This window comes from Syngnathus scovelli, unplaced genomic scaffold (genome assembly GCF_024217435.2).
Source record: "Syngnathus scovelli strain Florida unplaced genomic scaffold, RoL_Ssco_1.2 HiC_scaffold_393, whole genome shotgun sequence".
Taxonomy (NCBI): domain Eukaryota; kingdom Metazoa; phylum Chordata; class Actinopteri; order Syngnathiformes; family Syngnathidae; genus Syngnathus; species Syngnathus scovelli.
Genome location: NW_026061489.1, coordinates 5001 through 9804, shown reverse-complemented (window position 1 = coordinate 9804; position 4804 = coordinate 5001).

Here is a 4804-nt window from a genome sequence, read left to right as displayed (position 1 = left end):
CCGAGTTAAGGCAAATATTTCCTAAGTGCCAACGGCTGCTCAGCCGTAAAGGGTCCGACTTGGCTGGTTCCCGATGTCGGCCAGAACAAGTGAAAATTCGGCCTCTTCCCCTGGAGGTCAGTTGAAGTTTAACGAATATTTTCTAAGTGCCAACGGCTGCTCCGCCGTAAAGTGTCCGCCTCGGCCGGTTCACCCAGTCGGCCAGAACAAGTGAAAATTTGGCCTCTTCCCCTGGAGGTCCGGAACATTTTGGCGAATATTTTCTAAGTGCCAACGGCTGCTCCGCCGTAAAGCGTCCGACTCGGCTGGTTCCCGATGTCGGCCAGAACAAGTGACAATTCGGCCTCTTCCCCTGGAGGTCCTTTCAAGTTTAACGAATATTTTCTAAGTGCCAACGGCTGCTCCGCCTTAAAGCGTCCGACTCGGCTGGTTCCCGATGTCGGCCAGAACAGGTGAAAATTCGGCCTCTTCCCCTGGAGGTCCGTTCAAGTTTGGCGAATATTTTCTAAGTGCCAACGGCTGCTCCGCCTTAAAGTGTCCGACTCGGCTGGTTCCCGATGTCGGGCAGAACAAGTGACAATTCGGCCTCTTCCCCTGGAAGTCCGGCCGAGTTTGGCGAATATTTTCTAAGTGCCAACGGCTGCTCCGCCGTAAAGAGTCCGACTCGGCTGGTTCCCGATGTCGGCCAGAAAAAGTGACAATTCGGCCTCTTCCCCTGGAGGTCCTTTGAAGTTTAGCGAATATTTTCTAAGTGCCAACGGCTCTTGCGCCGAAAAGCGTCCGCCTCGGCTGGTTCCCGCGGTCGGCCGTAATAGGCGAAAATTCGGCCTCTTCCCCTGGAGCGACCTCCAAATTTGGGCGAAATTTTTTCTAAGTGCCTAAAGGTACCAGGGGTTGGGGTACCAGGGGTGCATTACCAACTGGTCTTTTGTCAACCCATGTACTTTTTCTAGAGTACATGGGTTGGTCCCCCCACTTAGTGTACTCATCACTTTACCCCCCTTTCGCAAAATATAGTCAGAACGAGCATGGGGGACGCAATTGTTTTCCATGCAAATCAATTGGGCCTGGTCCGAGCGCTGGTAACGGCCGCCAGCAAGCGTCCCCTGCTCGGATAGCAGAACTGAAGAAGGCACGGCACTTCCAGAGAGAGAGAGAGAAAATTTTCTAAGTGCCACATTTCTCAAAAATTTTCAAAGTGCCACATCTCTCAAAAAATTTCTAAGTGCCACATCTCTCAAAAAATTTCTAAGTGCCACATCTCTGAAAAAATTTCTAAGTGCCACATCTCTGAAAAACTTTCTAAGTGCCACATCTCTGAAAAATTTTCTAAGTGCCACAGCACGGCTGTGAAATATTCAAAGTCCTACAGGCATTGGCAGAATCCGCGGACGGCCGTCTGCTCCCGGCGGCCGCCGCGAAGCTACTACCCCCTCCCGGGGACGGCTGTCTGCTCCCGGCAGCCGTCCTTACCCCCCTCCCCCGTTTGCACCGCCTGAAGTTAGACCCGCCTTGGTAGGGCCCCCACCGGCCCCGGCTCGCCGGCGTTGGGTGGACGGTTCCTGCCCACTTGCGGGTCCCGGTCGCTTGGCAACCGACCGGGGAGGACCAGCCGCCTCCTTAAACACAGGCTGGAAGGGAAATCCGATCAAGCTACGGAGGACCGGCCGCCTCCATAAACTCAGGCCGGAAGGGAAATCCAATCAAGCTACGGAGGACCGGCCGCCTCCATAAACACAGGCCGGAAGGGAAATCCAATCAAGCTACGGAGGACCGGCCGCCTCCATAAACTCAGGCCGGAAGGGAAATCCGATCAAGTTACGGAGGACCGGTCGCCTCCCTAAACACAGGCCGGGCAAAAATCCACGAATGGCCCGTCAAGGGTAGAAGGTCATCCAAGGAAGGAGGTACCGGCCGCCTCCTTAAACACAGGCCGGGCAAAAATCTGCGAATGGCCCGTCAAGGGTAGTAGGTCATCCAAGAAAGGGGGTACCGGCCGCCTCTATTAACAGGCCGGGCAAAAATCTGCGAATGGGCCCGTCAAGGGTAGTGGGTCATCCAAGGAAGGAGGTACCGGCCGCCTCCTTAAACACAGGCCGGGCAAAAATCTGCGAATGGCCCGTCAAGGGTAGTAGGTCATCCAAGAAAGGGGGTACCGGCCGCCTCTATTAACAGGCCGGGCAAAAATCTGCGAATGGGCCCGTCAAGGGTAGTGGGTCATCCAAGGAAGGAGGTACCGGCCGCCTCCTTAAACACAGGCCGGGCAAAAATCTGCGAATGGCCCGTCAAGGGTAGTAGGTCATCCAAGAAAGGGGGTACCGGCCGCCTCTATTAACAGGCCGGGCAAAAATCTGCGAATGGGCCCGTCAAGGGTAGTGGGTCATCCAAGGAAGGAGGTACCGGCCGCCTCCTTAAACACAGGCCGGGCAAAAATCTGCGAACGGTCCGTCAAGGATTCTGGCTCATCCAAGAAAGGGGGTACCGGCCGCCTTACTAACAGGCCGGAGTACAGGGGGCGAAAGGCTGTCGATGGGGAAGGATCGGGGCCACGGCTAATCTAGCGATGCCCGCGTCGGGCGGTCACTCCGACGAATGAGCGGGGCCGAATCCGGCGCGAGGCGGCCTTCAGGCACGTGGTTCGAGACGACCTCACCCGGCTCTAGCCCGGAGGATCGGAGGCAACGGCCGTCTCCTTAAGCTAAGGCCGGACGAAAATCTGCGGATGCGGTCCATCCAAGGCAGACGGAGGTACCGGCCGCCTCGGTAAACAAAGCCCGGGCAAAAATCTGCGAATGGTCCGTCAAGGATTCTGGCTCATCCAAGGTGGGGGTACCGGCCGCCTCTATTAACAGGCCGGAGTACAGGGGGCGAAAGGCTGTCGATGGGGAAGGATCGGGGCCACGGCTAATCTAGCGATGCCCGCGTCGGGCGGTCACTCCGACGAATGAGCGGGGCCGAATCCGGCGTAGGCGGCCTTCAGGCACGTGGTTCGAGACGACCTCACCCGGCTCTAGCCCGGAGGATCGGAGGCAACGGCCGTCTCCTTAAGCTAAGGCCGGACGAAAATCTGCGGATGCGGTCCATCCAAGGCAGACGGAGGTACCGGCCGCCTCGGTAAATAAAGCCCGGGCAAAAATCTGCGAACGGCCCGTCAAGGGTTCTGTCTCATCCAAGAAAGGGGTACCGGCCGCCTCAGAGGCCGGAGCGAAGGGGGCGAAAGGCTGTCGATGGGGAAGGATCGGGGCCACGGCTAATCTAGCGATGCCCGCGTCGGGCGGTCACTCCGACGAATGAGCGGGGCCGAATCCGGCGTAGGCGGCCTTCAGGCACGTGGTTCGAGACGACCTCACCCGGCTCTAGCCCGGAGCGAATATCATCTCCAAGGTGTGGAGGCAACGGCCGTCTCCTTAAGCTAAGGCCGGACGAAAATCTGCGGATGCGGTCCATCCAAGGCAGACGGAGGTACCGGCCGCCTCGGTAAATAAAGCCCGGGCAAAAATCTGCGAACGGCCCGTCAAGGGTTCTGTCTCATCCAAGAAAGGGGTACCGGCCGCCTCAGAGGCCGGAGCGAAGGGGGCGAAAGGCTGTCGATGGGGAAGGATCGGGGCCACGGCTAATCTAGCGATGCCCGCGTCGGGCGGTCACTCCGACGAATGAGCGGGGCCGAATCCGGCGTAGGCGGCCTTCAGGCACGTGGTTCGAGACGACCTCACCCGGCTCTAGCCCGGAGCGAATATCATCTCCAAGGTGTGGAGGCAACGGCCGTCTCCTTAAGCTAAGGCCGGACGAAAATCTGCGGATGCGGTCCATCCAAGGCAGACGGAGGTACCTGGCCGCCTCGGTAAACAGAGGCCGGGCGAAAATCTGCGAATGGTCCGTTAAGGATTCTCTCTCATCCAAGGAAGGGGTACCGGCCGCCTCTATTAACAGGCCGGAGCACAGGGGGCGAAAGGCTGTCGATGGGGAAGGATCGGGGCCACGGCTAATCTAGCGATGCCCGCGTCGGGCGGTCACTCCGACGAATGAGCGGGGCCGAATCCGGCGCGAGGCGGCCTTCAGGCACGTGGTTCGAGACGACCTCACCCGGCTCTAGCCCGGAGCGAAAAAAAACACTCTTATAACCTGACCGACATGCGCCCATGACCCGCCTTGGTAGGGCCCCCACCGGCCCCGGCTACCGCCGGCGTTGGGTGGACGGTTCCTCCCCACTTGCGGGTCGCACTCCAGCGCTACGGCCGCCGCGCGAGCGCGCGCCCCGCGCCGCCCGCGCAGGCCTAGCGCGAACCGTACGGCAGCGAAACCGAGACGCCCCGGCTCAACCTCACCCAGAGGCCATCCACGGAGGCCGAGCGCGCGATCCGACTTGCGGCACGCCACGTGGGCGTCCGCCGGCCGCGCCGGTCGACCGCGAAACCGATTTCTCAAAGACCACGCCCGAGTCCCAACCTCCGCACATATCCGCACACGCCTTCCCGACCACCGCGAAGCGGGAGGCGTCTATCGTGGCCGCCGGGGCGTATGACCCCTCCGCGTGAGGCGTGCGGGCTCGGGGGGGCCGCAACGACCGAGTCTGACTCGGACGGGGCGCAGCTTCCCTCCCGGTCGCAGCATCAGCGCCGAACGCGCGACGTCACCAGCCCCCCGGAACGGTTCGTCGGGAGCGCGGCAATGGCCCACATCTCACCTCGCCAGCCGGCCGCAGCGGGCCGCGCCGAACCGAGTCTGACTCGGGGTGCGCACAGTCCCGTCTGGGTCACGGAGGCGACGAGCTGTGACCGCCACCGTCGCCCCTTCGTCCTTCCGG